This window comes from Chelon labrosus (genome assembly GCF_963514085.1).
Source record: "Chelon labrosus genome assembly, chromosome: 11".
NCBI lineage: Eukaryota > Metazoa > Chordata > Actinopteri > Mugiliformes > Mugilidae > Chelon > Chelon labrosus.
In genome coordinates, this window is record NC_140344.1 from 4,907,247 (window position 1) to 4,925,277 (window position 18,031).

Genomic DNA, 18,031 nt, shown 5'->3' on the forward strand with positions numbered 1-18,031 from the left:
TTTGCAGGTGATAGCAGGCTTCCCTTCAGCTACCCTTCATAACTTAGGTTTATCCCATGAAGGTCTTCATGCGTTCATTAGTGTCGCAGTGTCTCTTGTCATTGTGAAATGTTCTGGCTTGCCGTGTCCCAGCGCACAGATAATAGCTGTTTATGTTTTTCCAGCGGCGGAGGTGTGGTGAGCGATGCGGCCGGGGCGGGAGGAAGTCGTAAAAAAAGCCACACAAAGAGGGAGCTCTCCGCTGGCTGCTGTTTGCCCTCCCCACCACATCCTTCGCTTCCTCTCTGGCTTTACTGGTTTTCCTCCTCCTGCTCCTTTTTCTCCTCCCCAGTAACATATAGTGGTTCAGCCTGCAGGAAAAAAAAAAGGGCCCAAGTCCAGTTCGACCAGAGTGGAGAGGAGGCTGTTGGGTTGTCGGAGGCCCTGTTGTTTAATGCGGCGTAAAAAAGACAAAAACAAACATCAGGACAATTGTAGACCAACATAAGCTGGTTTCTGTTTATTGCAAGGCTCTTGTTTCAGAGCATGTTTTAAGAATTTTCAACATCGAAATAGTCTTTTATCAAATATTATACACTAGCTGAGAACTATACAACTACTACTACTCGAAAGCCAAAAGCACCGTGGCGATATTTGTCTCAGTTTTCCCTTGCTCAATTTTCAGGAACAGGACCGTGTGATATTTGAACTCTGTCACTTACAAAGACCCTCGAGGATGCTCAGCTGAATCGGCGCTGTAATAGGAGGTCTGTCAAAGTCCTACAAGATGAAACGTTCCATGACAACCGAGCGCCGCTGATGCATCCTACCATCGAGAAATCCTGAACCAGCGAGTAAGTGGATCCTGAGTGGAGATTCTTTTGACGTGTGTTGAACCGCAAAATTCAGATGTGTGGTACAGAAATGTGCTTTGTGTGTTGATCTTTAGCTAGAAACTCCTCGGAAACCAGACAAAATGACGTCACCTTGCTGAAGTTTCCCCAGAAGGTCTCAAAGTCTTATTATGAGTGGAAACACAAGAACACACAAACAAACCCCGTCGCAAAAAAAAAAAACTTTTGTGTGCAAAAGGAGGAGAGAATCACACGCCAACGGTTAATGACCGGTTTCCACCGTCACTTCCACTTCGATCTCATTAAGTGCACACAGACCTTGCTTTACAGTGAACACAAGTGCAGTGTGTGTGTGTGTGTGTCTTTAGTGCATTGTGAACATGATCCCATAACATGTTAATAGCTTCCTAGAGGAGGGGCTTCCTGTTGATATTGAGGAATGAGCTCTTACAGCTGGACTTGCCACCAGGCGAATGCATGGTTGCGGTTTACTGCTGAACCACGTGTGTGTGTTTTTGTATTTATATGTTTGTCCTTGAGTTTACGGGCTGTGGAACCAATGTTCTTATATGCCTATGCTGTTAGACAAACATAATGAATTGACAAGCTTATACTGACTTTTTATTGGATATCATAGACAATATCCCTGTTCTTAGTTGTGCACAGACTACAGTGTCAACAGCTTTTATTAGACTTCATTACATAAGAAATGAAGGACACTGTTGGTAATAATGTTGATGTTGGCCTGAGCTTCTGTAGCTGTTGGATAATATGTAGGGCAGGTGTAAAGGTTCCCCAGCGCAGCTCAAATATGTTACCTCTTTTGACATAGCAGCCAGTTCAAGAGAGGATTTATTAGTCTGGGTTGGAAAGAAGTTTTCCCTGAAAATTCAGAGGTTGTTTCACAGGTTTGTGAAGCCTTATGATTTGTTTTATGTGATGTATTTATTCATATGGATTGTGGCTTTGGTTTTCAGAAGCTAATATATTACCACAAATTGCTTGGTATAGTATATATTTACCCCACATGGTATAGTTTTTGCCTCATAGCCGGCACAAGGCCGGAAGTAAATATTATCCTTAGCTCCCAAATGAACTGAAACACTCTCTTCTTCTCCTCCTCCTCTCCTCCTCCTCTTACTCCTCTTCACGTATTCCGTTGCTTCCTTTCCGTCGCTGAAAAACAAGAGGATTATCTTCTTGGAAATTCCCTCTTTGCCCCCGTTGGGGAATGAGTCGATAAACGGAGGTCAGGGACAAAGGAGGAGGGAGTGGAAAGAGAAAGAAGAGGAGAAGGAAGACGGGAGGAGGAAGCTTCACCCACACCTATAGAGTTACAGTGAGTGTCAGTCTGAGCTAATGGCCCCGACAATAACCGGTTGTAGTCTGTTTAACATGCACACCTATTCTCACCCACACACAGACACACACACACACACACACACACACAGTGACACCTGTTCAAATGGGAGCAGAAGGGGGCAGGTAAACACTGAAACCTACAAACTGTGCAGTTTAGTGTCTCTGTTTGACTTTTCCTTGGCCAGAAAAACACCGTCTGTTTGCCAGAAGGCTTTAACAACCCTCTTCTGTGGCTCATGAAAATAACCGAACAGGTTTTCATTTTTACATGATTGGTATTATATAATCTGAGATATATATATATATTTCCAGCATTAGACAAATATATGCATGATATCCGAAGTCATTTTAGTCCAGGCTGACCTATTATGCAAGACAACTGTGCGTCTGACATTTTCAAGTGCATTTTGTGCATCATCCAAGCAGTTTTATAAATGTAAACATTGACTTAGCATTTGTAAAAATGCTGCTCTTTGCATTTTAAGACCAATTTTACTGACTGTAGGGGGAAATGTTGACCTTACATCACAAAATGACTGCGCCATGTAGATATCCTGCTGCCATTTCTGTACAAACTGTGTTTCTGTATCATCTTACTTCTACCTCCTGGGAGCTGATGAATCACTGACATTGTTTTGGCAATGAAAAACACTAATGATCTCCAACAGGGGTACTTAACCTGAGGGTCATGGGGGGGTGGGGGGTAGGAATGGTGCTGAAATAAGTTAAAGTGAAATAAAAGCACTTAAAAATAGACGCACGGAGCAGCACATGTCAGTGGTTCTCTCACCTAGGTAAATTAGTTGCATCCCATGACTGGATGACAATCAGAGTGACATGTCAAAAGCGTACTGCCGCCATGTGCAGTTCTGAATTTTCCTGAAAAGTAGACTGCACAAATGTAGACTCCTTTGACGGTGAAAAAATCAACAGGGTTTCCAGTTGAAGCGGAGGGGTCACTGACTGATGTTACAACCATCAGGGCTCTGAGGCAGTCGCCTGCAGAGCAGTCACTAACATCAGCCTACATCTGGCTCCTCAGTGCTGGTTGACAGGTACAAGAGCCACGTTGGTTGAAGACTGAGCCTCTTTCCCAGCCCTTACAAGCTGGATCACCTCCCTGTCTCCATGCACGCTCAAACATCCCACTGAGTGAGTGAAGCATTTGTGCCATCTTGTGCTTGCGCTGACAGGTCCACTTTTTTAGTTGCTGGTAAAGACATTATGTATTCATTCATTGGCACCTAACCTGTTGGCTTGTGACCTCATAAAGAAAAAGAGATCACAAGCCAACTGCTATCATAACCTTGTAGTGCCCACATGCTGTTTATGGGCATTGGAAGACTGATCTACTGTAGATCTACAGGAACTTAGTAGACATGGTATTTGGTCACAATTCTACAAAAATTAACGTTACGACCTTTCAAGATTTTAACACATCATAAAATATCATACACCATAGAAAGGTGGAATTTTTGAAGTCTGGGGGCAGGTATTAAAAATTTAAAAGAGACTAACTGTAGTGGCTCCAGCTAGTTAAGGCTAGAAATACATAATTTGCATCAATGTGACCTTTACCGTTGATGAGTTTGCATACCTTGCATATTCATTTATTAAAGTAGCCAGTATTTAGAAAGAATGAACAGAAGAAAAATGATGGAATGGTCATTTGCCTTAACCAGTCTTCTTGGCCAGCAGTCAACTCCACATGCTGCATTTCCACAACAATAACTGCTGCGTCACACTATGAAAGCACACTGTATATGATGTCTGAGGTGGTTAGTGAATTGGTTTGGTTTTGGTCCGGAAATGGTAGCTTGTTTTGATTGTTTGTCTTTGCATTTTGTTAATTTAAAAATGAAATGCACGCAATTAAGACAAACCATTTCGCTGGAGGAAACACTTTTCCGAGCAGCAGTAGCCTGTTGCAGCAGAGCACGTTAGGACATCTTTGCAGTCTGGTCTGAGCTTAAACACTCGCGGCCTGTTTTTACAGGGCTTAGCGTGTTGAAAGCTTATCTCCGGTGGAAAGGGGGGAGCGCTGGATGAAAAAAAAGAAAAGAAAAGAAAAGTGAGTGGAAAAAAAAGCTGACTTCCGCACCGGGAAGGTTCAAAGGGACCTCCGCTGTTGCATGATCTGTTTGTTGTCATTTGATCCCTGAGTTGATTTTTCTCTCTCTGTGTCTTTCTCTTTCGGCCTTCCTGTTCCTCTCTTTCACTCACAGGAAAGGAAACAGAGAGATGCATGTACACAAGGCCTCTGACAACAGGTTCAACCTTTCCCTTTCCTTTGTGGACCAATAAAATGTTATTTGTTTCTCTTTTCAGACTTCCTGTATCCTGGACACACAGTACTCTGGAGCCTAAATAGTTTTACCTCATTGACATATAAACAGTTAATGCTCATAACTATGTTGCAGTCCAGTAAGCTAAAAAAGGCAACAAACGAGTACTTTTAACTAAATCTTTACTGCTAGGAAAAATAACGAATTAACTGTTAAGCACTAGATGCCATTTCTACTTAACTTAAGATATTTACATAACCTGTCCAGTTTCAGAGACCATGAGATGTTTTCTGTTTGCCTTTGCTGTCCGCTCTGTCAGGAAACACTCTGTACTGCTAGAAAATGGGAACAGTTGACTCAACTATCTGACTTGCATAAATTGGCACCGATTAGAGCTTGATTTTTAAGGCCTGTTCAGACCTTGCATTAAGAGCCAATCTGGGTGATCCAATCACGTAAAAGACAGGTGTGAACACCCCCAGGACGCACTGAGCTCACATTTGAGAGATGTGATCTCTGACCACATTTGGAGGTGGTCTGGGTCACATGTCACTTCCGTGCAGTTCCAACCTACGGTGTAACCTGACGTGCACCTCCCCAGAAATGTAACCAAACGTTGCAGCAAATCAGACCACAACGCCTGCGATTAGTCCAAAAGTACATTTACTTGTTCACGTGTCTCAGCAGCTGGACAAGCACAGAAAATTCCCCCTCGTCCAGCTTCCAACACACTTTCTGCTCAGATGTCTTATCTATGTTCTGTGTTGCAGTGATTGCAGTGAAAGTAACTGTAGTCAACATTTATTGACACTTAATACCAACATGAGTCGCTCAGTTCCACCCGTCATTGTGTGAGGTTCAGAGTAAAACTCAACCTGGCTGACTAGTCACCACCTAGCATTTTATCAGTGCAGACTGCAACTGCTATGACTGTTCCAAAAATGCATTTCCTTGTTCTTGTAAGTAGCTGGACAAGCACAGAAAAGTCTCCTGTTCAGCCTCAGACTCAGATGTCATCTCTATGTTTTGGGCAGCAGTGATTTCAGTGATTACTGAAATTTCAGTAGGCTCCGTGTAGACTGGTTGCAGGAGTATAAACCAAGCTTAACTGATTTGCAGGTCAAATGACATGTAGGACACGATGTCCTGGTTAAAACTGACCTGAAATAGCTTAGGAACAATCGTAACTGAATAGCACTGATGCTGTCAAAGTGAAACGTCAAACCAAGAAGCCAAACCTTCAAATGATCCATTTTACTTTGCAGTGGTTGTTGTACAGACACCATCAAGGCTGCAGCTTTAGTAAACACCTGAGGACTCGAGACTGTCTCCATGCCTTTAAAGCCTTAGGTTTTTAATCAGCATCCAGAGACCTGCTCACTGACTTTTGTCTGTAAAGAGCTGCGGAGTGACCTCAGCATCACAGTTTTTTGACTTCTTCCCAGAAAAAAAAAGTTAAAAAACGAACTGAAAGCTAAACTAAATATAAACCTCTCCAACTCACTTCCCACAAATGCTGCTGGGCTTCCGACATGGCTCAGCTTTCAGTTGTTTTATCTGGTTCCCTTTTCTCTGGATTAAGGGACAAAACGTGGGAACACGGCGTCTCTGTTCCTCAGATAAGGAAGTGGCGGACTTCCTGGCATCCTGGATTGTTATTGGTCCAGGGCCATGCGGGTCGGAGATCATTCTAGTGGGATGCACATCCTTCCTTCCTTGTCCACAACCTGTTTGAGTCGTTGCCTCCAGCGTGTATTATATTAACAACTTCATTATTTGACTCAACATCTATTATTTTTGGTCTTCTGCAGATAAGTGCTTTAATTATGTCAATAGTATCAAAGTGTTCTAGGATGTAGCCTCTGGTTGTCATTGGAAGTTGTTGTTTCTCTGTGTTAGTCACTAGGGTGGCATGTCTATAATATCCAACAAAGGTTCAAAAAAGGCAACTGGACTTGTAGAGTTTTTTTTTTTTTTTGACATGTGACCCAGACCACCTCAAAAAAAAAAATAAAAAAAAAAACTCTACAAGTCCAGTTACAAGTCCAGTTGCTTTTTTTTTTTAACCTTTGTTGGATATACCATGACCTGGATGACTGAGAACCTTCACAAACACATGTCTATAATACTTTCCAGAGTCTGTGATATCTACGTACATTTCCTGTAACTTGTAAGAGCTACTTAGACCATGATGTATTCTGCTAATGTCAACGGATGGCAGAGGAGCTACATGAAGTGAGGCTGCGCTACATTTTTATTTCATCTGCAAAAAAAGTATACCAAAAATGTAGCTTTTAAATACAGCTAATCACAATGGCATAATTTTCTGTTTGCAGAACCATCAACTAGTATTGTCCTTAGACAACTGCTTGGCTAATTCATTATTGGTTTGATTTAAAATCCAATGAAAATTGGACCCTAAACAAGTGATTCACAGATTTCCAGAGAGACTTTCCTTTAGCTGGCAGATGTCATAAGAAGCTTACCCAGTCAGGTAAACTTGCTCACCAGCTTGCCATTGATAATCTCATGTACACACTGTGCCAGATGCAGGATGTGCTTATAGCTTTACATACTATAGAAGTTTTAACTTGGCCAGTGTAATAATTCATTCATTCATCTTCTGTAACCGCTTGTCCTGTGAAGGACAGCTGGAACCTATCCCAGCTGTCATCGGGCAACCATTCACCCTCACATGCACACCTACGGCAGACACAAGGAGGACATGCAAACTCCACATAGAAAGGCCCCAGTCGGCCAGTGGATTCGAACCCAGAACCTTCTTGCTGTGAGGCGTCAGTGCTAACCACCACGACATTGTGCCCAATGTAATAATAAATAGAGTAATGTAAAAGTTTTTATCTTGATATCAACAACAGGCCATCTTCAGCCGCACGATTGACAGGCCCAGAGATCGCGACACAGTCACTCTCTTCGTGTGAGTAACTGTGTCACTATCTCCTTCTCCCAGCACGTCTCCATGTGTATGCCCAGTCATGTGTTTGGCTCCAGACTCCAAGATCCTCTCCCGGTTAATAGTTTTTTCTCTAAGCCTGCTGTCACAGTCGGTCCCTGAGGACAGCGGGGTATCAGCCGTCACTCGTCACGGGGGGTTAACTTAACTAACTTTGCACTCTCCTTGGCTTTACGTGCGTGTGGGGGAATTGGAATTACTACAGTGCCTGTAGTGCGTGTATAGAAGATGTTTGCAGCTTTACTTTCATTCACACAGACGAAAAATGGTATTTAACTTTGAAACAATGGAAATGGGAATAGGAGAGGTCGTTATTTAGTATTGATACCACTAATCTTGCTTAGGAAAAGTTTTGAAGAGAAAATTTGCTACTGGTGGATAGTAATTGTTGTCAACTAAAGCAATGCATTCCTCCATACATTCAATACAAACCTTTCTATAACATCACTATACAGCACACTGGTGAACTCTTTAGGCCATATCAGGTCAGTGTTATTATTAGTCTGCAGCTGGTGATAATTCTGAATGGATGCTGCAGCTTCATTTTTCCCTTCTAGTACTTTCAGCACCACACTAAGCCAAAGCCCTCTATTCAGCGTTTTCAGGCCTGTGGGTTAGCTCCCACAGTGCACCACTGGTGTAGCCCACTTCCCATTACATGAAAGCGGTGTCTCCTCATTTCATCCTGCTCTGATCCCTTGTTGTTTTTAACCTCTCTTATCCCTGCATCCTCTTTACATTTACTGACAGGATTTACAGGACACCTGGCAGCTTTCACCGTGTTCTCTGTGAGTCATTTTCGCTACCCTCCCTCCCCAGTGGTCATTGTTATGCCTTTGCTTCATATGTACAGTATTAAATTTGGTAAACCTAAAAGGGAGGGTGAAGTGCGTTCACATACGTCAGCACGCCTACCCCACCCACCTACTGTATATCCCTGCCATGACCAAGAATACAGCAGTCACTGCTTGCGCAATCATATGAGTTTTCTGGATAAGTCTGTGGATGAATCATCCCATCAAATTGACAAAAAGAGCACAAAACGTGGGTGCACCATGCGTAATGTGCTGTTGGTTCGGTCTGGTCTTGCTTGCAGACAGTCTGCATTAGCCCTTTCTTCCCATTGAAACACGGCAGTTAAACAAAGCATCACAAAAACCAGGTGAATCTCTCCCTCGTTTTGTGACAGACCCTCTTCCCAAAAGCAGAGCTGTTGGACCCAACTATATTTCACGCCACAATCTTTCTGTCTCTCCTGCTTTAGCTTGACAGAGTTCACGTGCTCACGAGAAAGGTTTTAATAAGCAAGGCTTTGATGAGACACCCGCAGCTCGCCGCTTCCCTTCTCCACAGTGGTTTGTTCACCTTTCCACTGAATGTCAGGACCGCAGAGTTGCTCCTAATCTTCTCCTGTAACCTCTTGAGTCTCCTCTCCCACCTAAATAACCTCATATTCAATCCACGCCAAGCCCCTGTCAGTCTCTCTAATTCTGCTAAACTTAGAGCCTCTGGGTGGTCCTGGTGGATCACCTGCTCCCCAGCTTTGGGTGATAGAAGGCAACAACCAACTGCCACCTAAATTACACAAATAAAAGAGAGTTTTGTTTGTGTATGTCAATGCAGCAATTTATTTTTGAGTTATATCTTATACGAATGTCCTTATATATAGCCTACGTGCTTCTGTTAATGTGTGCAATTGTTTGGGAAAAGCCCTTCAACCTCTACCTCAAGCCTCTAATTTGTGATGTGCTAAAGAAAAAAAAAAATCTTTCCTTCAATCCCGCCCATCCTTCTCCCTCTAATCCTCACCAGGTGTTGGAGAAGCCCCCACACTGCGCCCCCTCCGCCAGCCCCCTAAGCCCTCTCTTCCTTCATCACTCCATTCCCGCAATCACCCTCCTTAGCCCACGAGAAGAAACACTTTGTATCTGCCAATCGCTGTTGTTGTTCCCTCTCGTCTGGCTTCCTTCCCTCCAGGTCCACCCTTCTCCCTCCCTCTCTGCTCTTTCACCCTCCCTGTTCCTGCATCCAAATGTCCTAGGCCCATCTGTCAGCGCGTCTATCCCCCGGACTGAAGAAAAGGAGGAAAGGGAATAGCGGAAGGAGATGACAGACAAGAGAAAGCGAGAGGAGCATCCAGAGAGCTCAGATGAGATGGCCTGTGCGGTTCAGAAATGGCCCCTATCTGCTTCCTGTACAGATAAATGATAATTTATTCCGCTCATGAACATGAACATCCATGATTTAAAATGCAGGAAATGACCCAAACACCTTGATACTTGCTTTGCCAACAGGAGAAGACCCTGAACCTCAAGTCTTGCTTTGAAGTTCAGTATCATGTAGTGCTTTGCCAGCCTTTCTAAACGCTTTACCAGAAGCATATTTCAGAAACATAGATCTTCTCTTGGCAAGATGAGTGTCTTCTCCTGTTTTTCCCTTCCAAGGCCTTGATTTCACGCATCATCAATCGTGACCTGCGTAACCCAATAGGAACCCTTTGTTCTTCACATCAAAGAGGTCCCACCGGACCAGAGATCAATCAGCGATTGATAGCACAAAGCGGATTTTGGAAAGCCATCAACACCATGACTAAAGAAGGGGAAGCCCTCTGTGGTAAAATGATTGATTAGATTAGTCTCTTCCTTTCTGATTCCAGGACAGCTGTGCTTTCCCTTACCTTTCTCTGGTCATGCACATGGAGATTTTAAGTCTCATGTTTTGATACAGATGTTGCTGTCATGTACTTACATGACAGCAACATCTGTCTCCATAGCTGTGAAAGAAATGTCAGGAAAGTTTTCACTTTCTTCATTTGCTGTTATCATACAAAGCATTTTCAGTCGTTTGCTGCTGTCAAAGAAGACGGACAGACACACAAGAAAATCGTTGTTGTGCTCCCAGGTAAAATGTCAAGGAGGATTAGGTTGTGGAACCTTCAGTACAGACTCAGCTTCCTCCTTGCGTTTGATCTAATGAAAGACTTATGACCTGTTTGTCATGTTCTATCAGCCGTGCTTGGCCATGTCTTACTGTGAACTGTCCTCTCTGCTAAACAGGCTGCAACCCCATGGCCTCGTAGCCATTCTTCCTGAACAGAGAGGGGGGGGAAATGGGAAAGGGGCCTGTGTTGTGGCTAAGTCATGATCAGGCGCCAGGAAGCCAGGAAGTGTATGTTTCACATAAACACCAAGGATTCAGCACTTTTGAAGCAAGTTGCAGAACAGTTTGTTCACTCGAAAAACATAAACAGACAAAATAATAATGATAAGCGTGTAACGGTAACCGCAGAACAGCTCTGATGGGCTGTAGGTACTGTGAGTAACCGCTGCTACCCAGAACTTTATCTTGAATGTCACTTCACTCTGTCTGTGGTTGAGCCAAGTGGATGTTGGTAAGGAAAAACAATTTAAAAAACAAAACAAATTCAGCACGCATGGGAATTGGTAGCTTGTAGTAATAGGCAGGGAAGTTGGTCTGGCTTACAGGCTGCCAGTTATAGAGGCCTCTGGATTAGTAAACCTCAGTCCAACCTTACACAGTAGGCAAAGTACGTCGAGTAATGAAACAATATTCCTCCAGGACTTTCGTGCTACATAAGACCACACGCAACCAAGACAACCAAGTGCAAGTGTGCAACACATGCTGTAGTGAACAGTTTGCATTATGTCTCTGGACTCAGTTAACTTGGCTCTCAACTCAGTAGAAACTGTTAAATCCTTATGACCTTAACCCAGATAAAGAAAAAAAAAAAACAAGTAAAAACAAGCAGGTGGACTTCTGATCTCCTCACATCTCATTAACCATCAATCTTGCTTAGCTCGCTCTGCTGTTGGCTCTCTCCTATACGCTTACAGTATATTTGGCAGTAGCACAGTAACCCCCACCCTTCCTGTCCAGGCGGCCAGCCAGTGAGCAGGCGACTGCGGGACGCTGATGTTTGATCTTCAGGCAGTCACCGTCTGCGCTGAGCCTTCCTCGGCTGAAGCGCTTTGTGCTTAAGTGGCATTAGCAGCAGGGAGATCCCATAAGACGGCGCAGCCACACACGAGACCTCCGGGCAGCTGGCCCCATGCAGTGCTGATGGGATTTTAGGAGCCAGGGTGTGCTGGCTTCGGCAGGAGTTAGGGTCAGACAGGGATATGGGAATGGCTCATTGCGATAAGAAAGAAGTGGTGACGGTGTTTGGATGGTGGTGCTGGAAAGTCTTGTTATGCCGGCATCAACAGCTTTGACCTGGATAGGTTTGTAAAATCAATGGTGCAATGGTGCACCACAGAGGAGGATGGGAGCTGGAAATATACATGCATGTCCTAGGATTGACATGGGGCATACGTTTAAATAGATCAATCAGGCATAACATTATGACCACCTTCTTAATAATGTGTAGGTCTCCCTTGTGCTTCCAAAACAGCCTTCTGAGAGTGTCCTGTGGTGTCTGGCAACAGAATGTTGCCTTTGGGTCCTATGGGTTGAGGGGAGGGGCCTCTGTGGATCAGGCTTGTTCCAGTGCATCCCACAGATACTTCAGCTTGAGATCTAGTGAATTTGGCTACATCCTGCTGGGGATGGCTGCTGCCATCAAGGAGTGTCATTGCTATGGGGTGGGGGTGCCTGGTCTGGTCTAGGTGGGTGCTGTCTAAGTGACATCCACATGAATGCCAGGTCCAAAAGTTTCCCAGCAGAACAATGAACTGTCACAAGATGGTCAATGTTATTTACTTCTCCTGTCAGTGGTCATAATGTTATGTCTGATCGGTGTACATGTAATGACAATGATGGCCCAATTTCACATATCTGTGTGAGTATGCCGACCCACGTGCCGGCCCGTCTTCTGTGTGTGTGTGTGTGATGTAGTTCAGTGTGGTGACAGTTGGTGGTCCAGGTTGCAGAACAGTGACAGTGGTAATCGCTGCTTCTCAGGCAGTTAGCTAACGGCTGTTGACTCTTAGCGTAAAGCACCCGTCTGCTCACTGTCACTGTGTGTCACTGTCACAGCTGCTGAAGCGCCGAAAGAAAATCTGTCAGTGGATTTAAACCTGCCGTGTCTTTGCTGGGCAACATGCAATGCCATGATGAGAGTGACCCAGTCAAGGCTATGTTTAAGTCAGATGACTTCCATTCATTTAATGCTGTTAAGATCTATTTTTAGAAATGTGAGAGCAACATTTTACAAGCTAAAGTTAAATAATCCTATTGAAAACACTTTTCATTTCCAAAGTTCAGCATTGCTAATGATGAATGTGTTAACAAAGTGGCTGTCTATACTATATATATCCCTATATTACTGGGGAAACTGGTTTGACCCTCTCTAAGTCTATGGCTGAGGTGCTTTGAGCAAGCGCCTAAGAAAAAAAACTCCCCAGGCGCCATGGAGGTCAGATGCAGAGAACGAATTCCTTGTATGCGTGTGCCCATATGCATTGCAAATAAAGTTGATTTGATTTGATTCAATTTGATTTGATTTGATTGGATGAGGAGAGCACATCTTCCCCCTCCCGTCCTCACCACTTTCTACAGAAGCACCATAGAGAGCATATTAACCAACGGCATCTCTTTGCTCCGGAGCCTCGGACGAGAAGTCGGTGAGGACAGCAGAAAAGATCATCGGCGCCTCTCTTCCTCCCATCCAGGCCATTGCAAAAAAAAAAAAAAAAAGCTGGACATTCATGTGGAAACAGGACCACCAGACAGTGTGACAGCTTCATCCCACAGGCCCTGTGTTGTTTTTTTATATTGCTTTTTTTCACTGTTTTTTTTTTCCATCTGTGTATAGCTGCTGTTGAGAGTCAGTGAAATGCAATTTTGTTCTCATGTGTACTTCTTCATCTAGCTATAGCAATCCACATTATAGCTCTCATATGAAAACCTTTGTAATTCTGTGCAAACATCAGTCAACTCAAGTACAGTTAATAACCATGAATGAACTCTGGCAAACAAAAGAAAAGCAAAATGACACTGAAGCACAGTTTATGATTAAACTGACGGCTTCTAAAAGTGGGTGTTCACAGGACGTGCAGTCTTTTGTAATGGGATTTCCTCAAACCGGTTGTTCCAAAGTTCACCTTCTCTGAAAACCTTCCAATACCGTTTTTTTTTTTTTATGTTTGTCTGATCTCAACAGACAGTTAAACTGAGGCCGGTTATTCTCTTCGCCGAAGCTAATTAACTACGCTCTTCACAAGCCTAGTTATTGTTTATCTTCAGAAGCGTGTAAAGCTCCTTGCTTTGTGTGCTCCCGAGTTCCTCGAAGGTCATTTCTTCCCCACCGCTCAGTCGGTCAGAGGTCATCCCTTGTGCTAATTGTTCCAGAGGAGATGGAGTGGAGCGGAGGCCCGTTCTCCTGGACTGACTCCAGACATCTGAACAATAGTGGCCCACTGCGTATGTGTGTATATGTATGTGCGCGAGTGAGTGACAGCCTGGGTGGTCCACAGCTACATGACATTGAGGGGGTTGGGGGGGAGGGTGTTTTGGCAAATCAGGAGCAGTCGCTTGTTGTTTTGGTGTGTAGACCAGACCCCCTACACTTTGATAACATTTGCAGAGCAGTCCAGACCCTCCAGTCATGTCGTGGGTACTTTGGGAGGTTAGCGCACCTTGGATTTTGTTTAACGTGAGATTTTAAAGCCATGTAAGGCTTGACGTAGGGAGAGGGACCCTTAAGTAGACCAAATATACATCGGACATGCCTACCAGAAATTCACAGTTAGGCACCAATTCCTCATCAAAGGCGCAATTCTCATGAGACATTTTACTACCAAAACCTCCAAGTAAACCTTAGTGCTTTTAAGTTACATCTGTATTCATCAGATTTTCTTAAGGTCTAACATGAAGGGAAACAACTACCAGAATACAGTTAGGCCTACTGAATATGAAAAGCCAACCCCCGCAGAAAGACTAGAAATAATGCACCGTAGAATCTGTCTCATATTCAGCCTAATTGCCCATTTAGTCACATTTCAATTCCATCTGAAGTTCCTGGTAACTGGTTTCCGTGAAGGAGATTATGCATTATGCAACTTGTCCTCGGACAAATTGCATACTGTATAATCGAGTAATAAGACTCGTGGTATAAGAAAATGTTTGACAAAGCGGTTAAAGATTTTCACAATGGAACATTCTTTCCACCGAGTCCTTTCCTGTATCAGAACTTATCACTAATGTGGACTGAGAGAGAGATAAATATTCACAGACATCACGGTTAGCTGAGGCTGAAATGGAGCTGTAGTCCTAGATAACATGTTACATAAAGTGAATGGCAAGATTCCCTTTCTTAAAGGTGATGAACTCACATGTATATTTTATTGTTATTATTTTAGAAAACGGTGATTCAGACAGTAAAACCACCAGCTGTAATTGAAACACGCCTGTTTTCCCACTCACAGTGCTTCATATTGGTCTGTCTGTGTTCACCCTAATACTAAAGCACCCAGGTAGGCTTTAGGTCATGTTAAGGTTACTGCTTGTAATCTTCTTGCCCATTAGCTGCTGCAGCCGTTCCTACAAATTATGTTTGTGCAACTAAAAGTGTGTCAAAACATTTCCATTGGTTGTACCAGTGGGCCTGACATTTAGCAGGCCTGTTTCTGTACGTATAGTGTGTTTGCTTTCTAACTCACATTCTATGGTGACCTGGCCCTACTATGCTGTGGTGTTATGCCTTTGTTCCTGGCTCTCCCCTTCCCTAATGCGTGATATATGCTTCTGCGTCAATTTGACCCCGTAGCCGAAGTGCATCTCCCCAGAAATGTAACTACGCGTCGCGGGCGACACAGACCGCAAGAGCTGTGATTGGTCTGCTTGCTAGTAGCGTGTTTCTACTTTAGTATTTCCGGCTTCTTCTCCATCTCCGCAATTTTCAAATTGATTGTTTTACATCAATAAATATGGAACACATCGAGGAAAGGTTAACTGAGGAGGTTCGGAGATACAGACATCTGTTTTGTCTTCCTTTGTTGAAAGTGAAGCAGGAAGTAGAAGCAAAAATTAACCTGACTGGCAAAAAAGACCCAATGACTAGCATTTGGTGGTGTTTTTACAGAGCGAGCCAGACTGACGAGCGCACAAGTAGAAAGGGCTCACACGGCGTAGGCTACGTGCGTAGGTTATGTCGTGCAGAGGTATAAACCATACTTAATCCTGACTAAAGATCATCAGCAAAGGTGGTCAGACCGTACTACATACAAAAAGACCAAAACATAGGACTTTGGCTGTATCCAGTATCCAGGACTTTGTTTGGCTCCAGTATGATAAAACACCCAACACTAACAGTATGCATAGCGCTAATTGCAAAAGTCTAACTAAAGCATTTGCGTTATCTGACTGTGGAATTTTTATTTTGTTGACGCCAAATTATGTGCTGGTGCACTTAGTGCAAACTAAATGTTAATGTATGTGCAACTAAGTTAGTCTGGAGCCCTATAATTGATTCTTGAAAAGGATAAACAGGCAGGAGAGAATGATCAGAATGTCATACTCTGATATGATCTGATCAGTGATTTTGTCTATGCAGCAAACGTCTTTAATGGAATTTGCACAAGAATATTGATACACTACTATAGGTATAGGGTATCTATAAGATAGAGCTATAGCTAGAAACACTGACCTGTGCATGATTTCAGGTGCAATCGAGTGGCAGGCATAACGTGATGGGCGTCCGAAGGTCAGAGAGGATTGTTTAAAAAACATTGCATTGCAACATGGGAAGATGTTCACATCATCTCTGAGAGATTTATTAACCCCGCGTTAGACAACCTGCTGTGTCATGAGGGCGAGTGACACTGGCACTGATCTAACATCTGGAGGACACACCAGAGGACAGGACGCATTGTTCACTTACTCTGTTAATTTGTGAAAGGGTCCAGTCTCCACTCCACAAAATTATACTAATCTCTAATTTTGAGTGGAAAAAACGGATGGCGCAGATAGAGATAATGTTACACTTGCTTGTTTTTTCACCGTTTACATTCCCAATGACTTGACGCACCTATTGCACCTTGCGCACAGTGCATGTAGTTTTAAGCAGTATTAATATCTCCGGACGTGCGCAACAGGATACACAAGGCAGCCGCCATGCACAAGCGAAGCCAACACATAGTTAAAAGGAAGTGGCCTCATTCGTGGTAAAGGTGTCAAGGTCTTTCCCAACAGTGTTACAGTAAATCCTTTTGTCCGTCGTGCAAAGTACAGTACACTGAATCCTGAATAATGCACGAGAATCTAAATGACATGGAAATGATTTAGGACCAGTCAGACTAACTGTCACCTGGGTGGATTTATGGATGTACAGTATTGTGAACAATGACACAGATTAATACACATTGTAAACTTAGCTCTGTGACGTATTATATCTGCATAACTACTCATAGTATTTTGCTCTGGATGTCCCAGAAGACTGTATTTCACATCAGTGTAATGGATACAGACTCTGACTTTCTTCCAAATTCATATATGCACACGTTCACCCTCAGCTGCACTCAGGTCTCATGCAGGTTCTCCCCCTCTGGTTTGTCCCACCAACCAGATGCTGATAGTAATAACTACAACAGCGGCCCAATTACAGGGGCCTCCGAAATTAAGGATGCACAACAACCAGCAAATCACCAGCAAACAACCACATAATTGCACTTATCCTGTTCGCCCTCCCATCATCCCCTGCTCTGGGGGGTCATTACCCATGCTGCTTCAGGGCCTCTTTCCTTTCCCAGTGTTTACCGCATTCCTCCCATACTTCATCCTTACATACATGGGAAGCTCCAGACCAACGCAAGGATATCTGCGTGTCTGTGTTTGTGTGTGGGACCGAAACAGCTGTCGCGGAGTAAAGGGTCCTGCCTGAACTCGTGCGTCTCGACTCATTTCCTGACATGCGGTTGCTGTTTTTTTGTGGGGGGGATTGCTGGGATGTCATGGGGGGTGAAAGGAGGCCACGCGGCGCCAGAATGCAAAGAGCTCAGAACTCTGCTGTCAGGCAGAGATCTAATTTGAATTACGCGAGTGGCGCAAACAGTCATGTGAGACAATAAACGCATCTCATGAAAATTGTTGGATGTTTTGACATATAGTTTGGCATAGTTTTACATCATACAAGAGTGCTTGGAGATAATGTGAGGTTATCTGTCACTGAAGTTCAGTCAGGCATGGACTCTTGAACAGGATAAAGATGCAAGTTTCCAAGATGCAGTTGAATTAGAGCAAAACCACCAAGGAATGAAAACTTATGAATGAGTCACAAAACAAAAGCCCTGTCTTGATTCCTGGGCTCAACGTGCAACAAAAACTTCTTGGAATTGAATTCATTTTTCAATGAGTGGTCCAAAATGTCCAATGTCTGACACTGGTGGGTAACATGTTATTTGCCCCACTGTAGTAGTATGCTTACTTTTTCTACAAAAAAATATTAAATGACACAACATCCATTGATGTTTGTCCAGTAAGTTATTTGAAAAGCCTTGTTTCCTTGTGATGTACGAGATTACCATATTTATGTGTGTCTTGAGAAAAAGCTCTTGCGATTCATATTCATGCCACGTCATGTACCACTTTCTGCTGCAGTAACTGAAATGATACGTTGTTTA